The sequence below is a fragment of the Opisthocomus hoazin genome, chromosome 4 (genome assembly GCF_030867145.1).
Source record: "Opisthocomus hoazin isolate bOpiHoa1 chromosome 4, bOpiHoa1.hap1, whole genome shotgun sequence".
Lineage (NCBI taxonomy): Eukaryota > Metazoa > Chordata > Aves > Opisthocomiformes > Opisthocomidae > Opisthocomus > Opisthocomus hoazin.
The window spans coordinates 61432156-61442246 of record NC_134417.1 but is presented as its reverse complement, the minus strand read 5'-3'; positions in this window follow the sequence as shown (position 1 = coordinate 61442246).

Here is a 10091-nt window from a genome sequence, read left to right as displayed (position 1 = left end):
ATTCCTCCCTCCTGGCCTCTCCCTTCTGAAATGATACAGAGGTTTTAACAGGGACCCATTTATAGTGCTTTAAAACTTTCTTCTGGCATGCAGGTGCCCTCCAGGAGAGGGACTCCATCCTCTGGGGATGCAGCAGTCAAGTTTTCTGGGCTCCTCGGTTAAAGCACTGGTGAGAAATCTGAGAGGTGCTGATACAGCTCCTCACTGCTTCTGCTGCCTCATCGCACAGCAGGTGTCTGTCAGTCCCTACACAAAGCGGGCTCCAGCCCGCAGCGGTCAGTAATCCTGCAGATCGCAAACCCTCATCCAGCCTGCGCTCCCTGCAGCCTGTTCAGCAGCAACCCTGCTTTCGCCCTTGCCACGTTTTGGCTGACAGAGATGTACCCCCACAGCAGGCAGTGGTGACCTTCCCCGCCAGCATCCCCCCTTTCCTGCTTGGCCAGAAGGCGCTCGTCCCCAGGGCAGCTGCGGGCTGCGCCTGCTGCCTGAAGAAGCCGGCTTCTGCCAGGCCAGGTCCTCGGCAGGGTGCCAGGGTCCAGCCTGTTGCCACCCGTGGGAGAGGGAGGGATACATGGCAGGGGATGGGGAATTGAGATTTTTTACACAAAAGGGGGTCTCAGCAATTCTAGCAATTTATTAACCAATTGGAAAATTAAGGTTTAGCTCTTCTCTTTATTCAGTGTTACAGATTTAAGTAGTTTTCTAACAAATTACGCATCCACTAGTTACATATATTGAAATAATGGCCAGTTATTCTTTTAATATTGAAAAATTTCAGGACATAGGAAATATTGATGAACTGATGCGTATGTTCATTCTACAAAGAACCCTGAGCTCTAGTAATGACTTCATTCTAATCAGGGCACTGCTGGTTTAAATCTTGTTTTGAAACATTTCAAAATTAATGTTCAAAAATAGTTTTTAATTATAAAGAGAATAATGTATTAAAATGCTTACTATAGTATGTCCAGCAGAAACAATATATAATATTGGTAAATATTATGCATATTTAGAATTCATGTGGCATGTATTATATTTAAATATTAAAATATATTTAAATATATAAATAAAATTTTATAAAATGTAAAATTACTTCTGAAGAAAACTATTTAAAATGTACATGTGTGAGAAGGTCACTGCACTAGTAAAAGATACATGTGCAATACTAAAGGGAAGATAATTAGACACAGAGTATTTTGACGACAACTCAGTTGCAGTCCATAAGAGTTCTTTCTAAGCAAATTAACTAGTTTTGTAACTTCAGGACTTTTGGAATATGTTTTAGCTTTGTTGAGCAGTTTAGTAGCTTTACTCAGAAAGGTTATTTTTAATAAAAACGTTCATAAAATTCAGAAGAGTGGGACTTTGAAGCACCGCTCATACATCGTGTTTTCAGCCTGAACGCAATCGCTTGCTGCTTGAAGTTGCCCTCCTCGGTACCAGTAACTGCGGTGACAACCAGACAGACACGGGATTTGGCCTCCTCCCTTCCTGTGCTGCCAGAGATGGCTGGGCAGCTGCTTTCACAAAACACACACTAGTGATCACCTAGCTATTCAAGTTTATTTTAGATTCCTTTTAATACCTCTAAGCTATGCATTATTTTACCTCTGCAGCTTTTCAAATTAAGAGAATCGAAGTCTATTAAGAAATCTCTGAGAAGATCAATTCTGCTCTCAAGCATAATTCAAGACATGCTACTTCAGCAGTTTTTTGATTTTTTTAAGGGGTGGGGAAGCAAATCTTCAGGGTTGTCTTCTTCCGCTTCTCCACCAGGCTTTTGGTTTTGTGCTATGATGTTTAAGGAGAAGTTAGTTCCTGCTCCTTCCCAGCCACATGGGCCTTTAGAGCTTCATGCAAACGGAATCAAATCGGGGGAGGGGAACTTACGCCAACACCTGCAGAAGACGCGACTCGGGCAGGCGAGCACCCCCAGGCTGTGTGCGTAACCTGCACTTCCTATGTTTGGCCCTGGGCGCAGAGCTGCTGAGCTGGCGTCCCTGATGACCTGCTCGCTTGCTATTTTTTTCCTGGCAGCAATCCGATTACCAGCACGACGGCAGCCATGGTTTCCTCCCACGGAGGAGGTCTGGCAGCTCATGTCATCCCATGCACTAGCAGGGGCTTCAGATGCTCGGACCCTGCTGGGCTTCTCCTTTCCAGTTTACCCAGGTTACTCTGATGAGAAAGAAGTCCTGAGCTTACAAGGGACCTTGGGAGCTTCGGTGGGAGCTGTGCTGGTCAGAGCCTCACCTCACCGCTGCTCCCTGGGGCACCAGGGGCCATGCTGGGAGAGCAGTACCCTCAACACCCACCTGAGGTGACCCAGGCAAGGAGGAGAGTGAAGAGTCTGCGCTTGCTTTCCCACTGCATCTCCTGCGAGGGATGCGAGAGAGAAACGCGCTTGTCGGTCTCAGCCATCCCCGAGCAGGACCATGTGGATGGCTCCGTTTTGTGGACATGCAGGACATGTCCCCTCCCCACTGGAGAGGTGTTGGTGGACCATGTATGCCAAGATCCACCACCACCACCACCTCCCAGCCAGCAGGAGGGAAGAGGCCAGCGCTGGAACCGCTAATACGACACAGCGGCAGACTGACAGGTAGCATTGTGGTACTTGGATCTGTCGCTCCCATGGCTGCTGGCTGCCAGAAACTCAGTTACCTCAGTCCAAGTCTCATTTAACAGCTCGACGTTAACAACTGCCACTGCCTCCGACACTCACCACTAACGCTTCTGTTGATGGCATCACAAGACTCGAGTGTCTGCCTCCCGTACCATCCAGCACTCCCCACCCCACGGGACTGCAGGGCAACCGCAGACTGCTCTGGAACGCCACTAACGGGGACAAACACACTTGTGAGCACCAGATCTCTCTGATTTAGGAACACACAGGAATAAAAAACAGAAAGATCTGACCCAAAATGAACAAATGACCGTGTCACGGCAACTTCATAATGATAAGATGCATTTGTGTTGCAGTCTCTTCTGCTACATCAGTTGCCCGAGATTTTTCTGTTTGCTTGTCCCTGATGAAGTTTAGGAACATTGCTGACAGGCCAACATAACTCTCTCCATATTATTACTATTTATTGCTGGGATATTTGCATAATGCTGACAGCCACAAATTACACCAGAAGAAATAACAAAACAGTATTGTTTCCAAGCATCCAAGGATAGGACCAAAGCAAGGTCTGCAGGCAGATCTATGTTATTAGACCCACTAGTCTTGCTGGGAAAAATCAATAAGCTTTCAAGTACATCAGTCCTTCTCCAAGTCCAAAATAGAAGAGCAGCCTTGAAAAAAACAAAAAGCAATTGAGAACAACTGCTCTAAAATTTAATTAGATTTGTATCGATAAGACCACCCAGGAGAAAATAGATGGTATCTGTGAGACTGAAGGATATTTCAAAGTGGGCAGGCAGATAATTTATAGTTTGAGGAATAAGTACAACATGTCAGTGGAAGAAAAGGTTAAAAGATGCCACAGAATCTCCCCCTTTTACTGTGTTAATGATCTACAGAAGTTCAAATATAGGAGATTCAGACCTTTGCTCAAGGGTCACAGACAGCACAACACCAGCTGGGAAAAAATGGTATTTACCAAGTGGCTGGGTGCCCATCGCTGCATCAACTCTGTCCCTTTCTGTCCCTACGATCCAGGACCTTGGGAGAACACCAGTGCAAAGACATCTTCTGATAGAGCCTGGAGATGAGACTGTACTTCCACAACCAGAAATTTCTCCTATGTCAAGAGATGGAAGCAGTGTATGGATAGACCTGGAAGATCATGCTTTTCCCACCTTTTGAATATAAAAACATTTTTCTGTGGTTTTACTGAGACAGTGGGTCTCTGGGATTAACAAAAACCATGTTATATTTCTTCTTGCTACCACAGACTTTGCATCTCCTGCATTTTGCTTTGACTTAATGCATCAGTGAACCCAGAAACCTCAGAACCTGTAAAGCTGATCCATTAAGGCCGATTTCTAATCAAAGGGCATCTCATCCTGTACCCAGCTGAGGACATCCCGAATTCTCTCTCCCCTCACAATCATGCATCATTTCAATAAACCCAACATGGAAACGCCTTCTGCTCCCAGACAGATCACCTCTCTCTCACCGCAGTATCTCACCTTCCTCTCCCTCACAGGTTGGTCCAGGTTTCCAAAAAGACTGGGAAAACACTTTGTCACCCTCGGCTCAACTTCTGGACCTGCCCCCAGAGCCCCCTGCCCTCCCACGCTGCTGAAGCGCCCGCGCAGCGGCACCTCCACAGCCCCTCTCCTAGGGGAAGGAAGGGGGATCCCCCCTCCCCAGGGGCTGCGGCAGGGACAAAGCGCCACTGCTTTGGCCCCCCTCGGCGTCCCTCCAGCCCGCACACAGCCTCCACGCCGGGCCCGGGGGAAGCAGGGCACACAAACCGCGTCTGCTGGCCCGATTCCTCCGTTCCTCTGGGGGATCTGCATCGAGCACCGAAATAGTCACAGCCGCCAGATTTGTAGGGACGCAGTCTCCAGAGGTCCCACGCAGGTCAGTGGCTTGCCAGGGGAAATGCCAGCACCTGGACACACTGCAAAGACACAGAGAGCAGAGTATTCAGTACCAGTCCCGAGAGAAGTACAGGATACAAAAAAAACAGCACGGAAAGATAATTCGGAATAACAAAATAAATCCAGGTCACGTGCTGTCCCTCCTGCGCCAAACAGCACACATGTATTGCCCTCTCCCACGCTGCTGCTCTTCCAGTCACCCTCGGGTCCCTGTTACAGCCAGCAGGGATCGCTTTACCCCTGTTTCTTTCCTTTTATTTCAGCATTCAGCTACATTTTGTGCATATTCACATTCGCAGTTTCCTTTACATGTTTTCTTAGGTTTGTTTGTATGGGTGAGTTTTAATATTTTATAACAACTGGTTATAGTTTATTGATTTATTGAACATCTACGTCATTATATTGATGCTATAATTTACTGGCTGTCACAGCAACTCAAATGACTTTTTTTTAAAGAAACCTTCCTGATGGTGCTCCTTTAACTGAAGAATTCTAAAGGCAAAATGCACCTCAGACAATACAGTCACACTTCTGGATGATTTATTTAAACTTAAATAACACAGTCCTCTCTTCAAGGAGCAAATGGCCACTTGTTCATGCTCTGCCTGTGTGCAAACTCACCTTTATACATCACTAAACTGAGTAGGACAGATGAAATGCAAGAATCAGATGCAGGCACGAAGAATCAGCATGAATAAATCAAAGATATATGAATACATCTATAAAAGAAGTCCTAAAGCATCTGGTTCTCATGACCCTAAACTCCAAATGGTTTCCACAGCGTCTGGGAGAGGTCTGAACGCTCTAAGTTGATACATGGACAACTGACTGAAGAGGAACACATGGTGGTGCTGATGTTGCAAAGCAACTCTGAATTTTTAACACCAAAACAGCACAGAGGAAACGTATGGTCTTCTTGGGAATACTAATCCTCAGAGGTTTAAAAAAGAAAAAAAGTACAATGTCTTCCCACGTCAAGGGAAGAATCCACTAGGGACACTTTAATAATATAGTTGGGAACCTAAAATAAAACTAGAGGAAAAGCACAAAAGCAGTGCCTTCTACGAACATAAATGAGAGAGTGACAGCAGAGCACCAACCTGCCAGTTGAATAAGTCCTGCAACAGTGGGAAGGTCTGAACCACGCTGTAGACAACATTTAAGCTGGAAATTTCTTTCCAAGATGAAATTCAGGCTAGCTGTTCTCACAAGAAGTCGCTTACAATATCAGGAACCCAGAGATATTCCGGAATTCCCAAGGGTTCTTCCTCCACCCCATAAAATGGAAATGCTGAAACCCCAGATATTCCCCCAAGAGGCAGGCATTGGAAGCAGAAGCTCCTCCCAGCTCTGGAGAAGGTGTTGAAGCTATAATTACAGTACTGACCCACTTCTCACCAGCCACCTTTCACTGCTGTGCTAGCCAGTAATGTGCAGAAATATATCGATCTTCAGAGGCAAACAAGAAAACCCCCACCAAAACCCAGAACAGAAATCACCCAGCTCAGTAAAATAACATTACACAGATCTGATAAAGCACTGTGAAAAAAACCAACTATTGACTAAAAATATCCAATAAATGTGCTCTATTTCCCAAATGCAGAGGTACCTACATCATTTGGTTAGCGCAGGGCACATGCCTTTGACACAGGAATGTCAAAATTCCTGTCTTAGCAGCTTCTGTAGTTCAGGATTTACCCAGTGTTTGGAGTAAACCCTCTACATTTGAGGGACCTTCTGCTCTGTTCTATCAGACCTGCGACCTTCCTGCCCCTTGGCTCAGAGGTGCAGATGACACTCTCGGCAGACACCGAGCTACCTGGAAATACTGGATGAGTTCTGACCGCAGAGACTTATGGGGCTGAAGTGGTGGAGGCTCAGCGCCAGCACAGATACAGCAATGAGAAGAAGATGAAAGAGACCCAAAGTTCACTGTTGCTGGTCACCTCACAGAAAAACTGCTTAGCACCAGTAGTCAGAATTGAGACTGGAAACAAACACTGGCCTGCTGTTGGCAGGGAGAGAGCCGTAAAGTCTGCCTGGCTGTTGTTGGCCTGCTTCTATCGTAATATCACTTGCAATAGCTAATAGCACTCATAGTATCTATTATCACTCACGTCAGCAACCCCACTGAACGGCTGCAAAGAAGCACTGCAGTGCGCTCACAGCTGCTCAGTGCTCCAGACCCGTCTGCTCCCGCTGCAAGCAAGCTCTCCCGATTGCTTGCTCCACCTAAATTACAAGAAGAAATATTTCCTGGGGAAAAGCAGCCTTCAAGAGCACTTTATTTTGAGTACATCACATTCATTTAAGGCTGGATCCTTTAAAAGATAGGTTTGTGTTTAAAATGGTTTGCTGCTGCTGAAGCAGCCTTGCTTTTCAGCAGCGTCCCAGTTATTGCTTTGTCAGCTGCTGTGTCTCTCTCGGTGGCATCAACAAGGCAGGCAGCACCAAGCACACGGCGAGCTGCCATGACTCGGGCTGCTCCAGGGAAGCTGTGCCATCAAGCTTCAATGCGCTTCTGGAAGAAAAGCCACTCCTGCGGTGAAAGGCTGGCAGCTTCCAGAGCTGACATCTCTCATACATAGAAGGTGGAAACAAAACACAAGATGGTGTCAAAACCACTTTCCAGCTCATACTGGGAAGTAAACTAATTATTTTTAACTTGAATATCCACCATTATTTAAAATTCTCTTCAGAATTAAGCTCACATTTACCTTTACATTTGCTTGGAATTCAGTGTACTTTCTGCAAAGCACAGTCACTGCAAATTTTTCCTCATTTTGGGATTGTTCACTCATTCATTTTCTTAAAAAAAAAAAAAAAAGAAACCACAAGAGGATAAAACCCACTGTGTCCTTCCTTCATCCCTTACTGTTTGCTTCTCTTACTTGCTTGCACAAGAGTTCTTGACCCATGTGAAAGTACATAATTAAATGAAAACTGTATTAGCACACTGGCAGAACACTCTTCTCTTTGACTGTGTAAACCATATAGAAAAAAACTGTATAGAAAAAAGCAACTGCATACAAAAAAAAATGAACAAGCTAAAGTTAATACCCAGCTGATTCATATCAAACCATTTCCGACTGATGGCTGTCTCGAACAGCACCAGCAAGAAACATGAAAAACCACAGCTTCAAAAGGGGGGACCCTAAACTGGGAATGCAGGCTGGCAAGCCAGACAACAGAAAGAGGCAAGTCTTGGGACTCCAAGAAGAACCTTTGGTGAAAGATAGCCATGTCCTATCACCTTTATCTTTCTTTTAGGGAAATTGTACCAAGCAAATTCAACTGACAAAAAATTCCTGTGTGCTTAATGGATTAATTGCTTATTGCTGATACCAGTATCTGGCTGTCAGCTTGGGTAATGTCCCTGATGCGGATGTTTGGGCACTGACAGCAGAAAGCACTGACAGTAGACTTGATAAGCAGCTACCCTGTAAGATAAAATACAAAGCTAAGTTTAAACGTGTAAGCCTACATATTGCTTAGCTTGCATAAAGTCCAAAATGCACCCCACACCAAGACAAAGAGGCTGATCTTCACAGTGATATGTCTGCTACTGTGCTGGAGCTGGCCATATAGATCAAGAGCAAAGCAGTAAATTCAGAAGCAGCATGAGACTTCAGGGTTTCGCTGTCAAACTCTGGATATCACCTGACACTCCAAGCAACAAACAAGGTTTGTTTCTTCCATTTCATAGTTACTAGGTACCTATTCCACTGCCGGTGTCATCTGCTTGCATGAAGGCTACAGGAAAATAAAGAGCTGTGCTCAAAGATGAATATACTCCTGAGCACTCAATTTTATGCGAGGGCCTGATACTCTTTCACTGCTTTCAAGTGAAAAGACCAAATGATGAAACTGCTTCCCAGCTTATGCACAGATGATGGTGGTGATGCAGCAGAACTGGCTGGCAGCAGTACGTTGTTTTTCTGACTAGAGGAAAGAGTCATAGCTTTTTCTATATGCTCCTCATGCATGCTCAAAAGCACTGCATTCACATTACCAGCAGCTCATGGCTGCAGGTCTTTTCTTTGCAAGAAAAGAAGCTAGGCTGTTCTAGTACTGAGATCTTTTAAAGAAAGATGAATTGCTAGGGGCACAGAGCATTAATGCTGAACCAACTACTACAAAATGTATGTCAGGTGTTTAAATTAGTATTGACGCTGGTTTAAGATTTGATATTAAGAAAGAAACCAGGTTCTTCAAATTTACCTTCGGAATTTTGAGCCATTTACTGCTCATGTTTTCAAGATTTTGCTCACAGCTAAGTTGTTTGTTTCTGAAAGATTCTCACATCATGACAGGACCACAGCGGCTAACTTCACTACAGATAAGCCATGCCGATGGAGCAGGGTGAGCACACTGACTGTGCTCTACAGAAACCACAGAAAGAAACATCAGATATACCAGAATTTGACATTCTGTCTTTTTATTCTTCCTGTGAATTTCTTTCATCTGAGGATTGCTGGTTTGGATGAAACATCTCTATTCTCTCACAGGTGATCCATCCCACCTTAGCAGGAAGTCAAAGCAAAATACTGACTCATGATGTCACGGGGAAAAAAGGACCACTCTAGCTCCTGAACCAACAACGTAGGAATGACGATGGAACTGTGTTTAGTTAACCCAGATAAAAGGCTAGGGGCAGATCTGCCTGCAGTCTTCCACTCTCTAAAAGGAGTTAGACTGAAGACAGAGCCAAACTCTTCTCAGAGGGACACAGCAGAAGAACAAGGCAACGGCCACAAGCTGCAACAAGGCTAATTCTGATAATGGAAAAGTTTTCACAGTGAGAGTACTCAAGCACTGGAAAAAGTTGTCCAAGTTGTCACCTTCCATCCTCGGAGATGTTCAAAACTTCACTGCTTGTGTCCCTGAGCAAACTGCTTTGGCTCAGGAGTTAGCCCTACTTTGAGGGGAAGGTTGGATCAGACGACCTCTCGGAGTCCCTTCCCATCTGTGTTCTCCACGGTTCTGTGACAGGCACAACACAACTTGTCACACAGCTCATGCACACCATGAACAGCAACACAGTCAGTAGACAGACCTGGTGACAAACACTTAGCTAAGTGGCCTACATCGCAACCTTGGCGCTCGAGGTTTCCTTTGTGATGGACAGCTTTTCTCCCCATCCTTCCACTCCCACAGTACAAGGGCTTGCTCAGACTGTCCTCTACTGTTCTTCCACCTACTCGTAAACACTCTGGATTTCTGCCTCTTAGCGTATGATGACTGATTACTTCATGATTTCTTGGAACTCTCCCAGGGAATCACCTGGGAGGGCACTCAGAGGATGGTATCCATTTTCCTTTCAAACCAAAAGCAAGTGGTGATAGTTTCCACCTGAACCTGATAAAGAAGAAATCTTTGGGATGCAATGATAATGAGAACCTGCAGCAGACATAAGACCAATAAAAACTGTAATTAATTTGAAGACTATTTACTCTCCTACTGCTTACACCCCACTGTTAGTCCACAGGCACTAACATGTCTTGTTAATCTCAGAGTTCTTGTCTTAATTTATATTT